Below are 1,033 nucleotides of genomic sequence, written 5' to 3'. Positions count from 1 at the left end.
GGTTTCCGAGGCAGTATCACTACGGAAGTAGGATTGCCCAACCTTCCTTCCGAGGAGTGGCTGGTGGATTTGAACCGCCAGCCTTCTGGTTAGCATCTTCGCCTACACCGCCCGAAACACAGAAAATGGGCGTTCAAATCTCCCCTGCGTGTGGTAAACAACGTTAGCAACGCCATTACACCGGCCAATCAAAGCCAACCTCCTCTCCAGCAACCAATCAGAGGAGGATTTTGCCCTTGTGCGGCCCGCCCCTTACTTATTGCTTGCCCTTGGGCGCGTCCTGGGGAATCATGAAGAATCTTGAACGTTAAGCACAAGGCTTGTTGAGGACGCAGATGGGCAGATGGAGGCGCTCTTGTCGAATATTCGTATCTCCTGCTTCAGTGGAGCCGCCCCTTAACGAGCGAATGTAGGGCTCCCACTCCCCAGCAGAGTTTCCATAACTGGCTCCTCTTCAAGGAACCGGACTCACTGATCCCCTCAGCGCCGAATTGCCAGAGCTCTGGCTTGGCCTTTTCCCGCTGCCTAACCGCCGTCGCGGCGTGCAGTGGAGCCTGGGTTTCCTATCCCAGCAAGACAAGCCCGTCGGGAAAGGACCGGGGTCTCAGCCTCCGCACTCCATTAGCACCCAGCGCAAGTCAAGAGGGCGCGAGACGAAGCTCGTCCTCATCCCCCGTTGGCAAGAGGCAAGCGGGCTCACAAAGTAGGACGGCTGGAGAGGGATGCTGGGCGCGCGTGCGGGCGGGCACTTAAAGTGTCCTCTGGGAGCACCAGGCAGGAAGTCCGCGGGGCGGGCGCGCGCGTCAGGAGGCTGTTGCGCTTAGTCGCCTGAACGCGCTGAACAGCAGACCTGAAGGAGCGAGCCAACCTTAATTAGGCTCTGCCGTTTCCTGAGCAGGCCTCTCCTTGGAGGCTCTCTACTTTAGTCGACTGAGCCCGAGCCAGACACCCAGACCGCCCCCCAATCGGAAGGGGAGATGTCTGGGAAACAAGATAGCAATGGCTTTTGCCAGTACATGAATTATGTTCATAA

The sequence above is a fragment of the Orycteropus afer genome, unplaced genomic scaffold (genome assembly GCF_000298275.1).
Source record: "Orycteropus afer afer isolate SDZICR_OR568_19922 unplaced genomic scaffold, OryAfe1.0 scaffold00042, whole genome shotgun sequence".
NCBI lineage: Eukaryota > Metazoa > Chordata > Mammalia > Tubulidentata > Orycteropodidae > Orycteropus > Orycteropus afer.
This window is presented reverse-complemented; position numbering follows the sequence as displayed.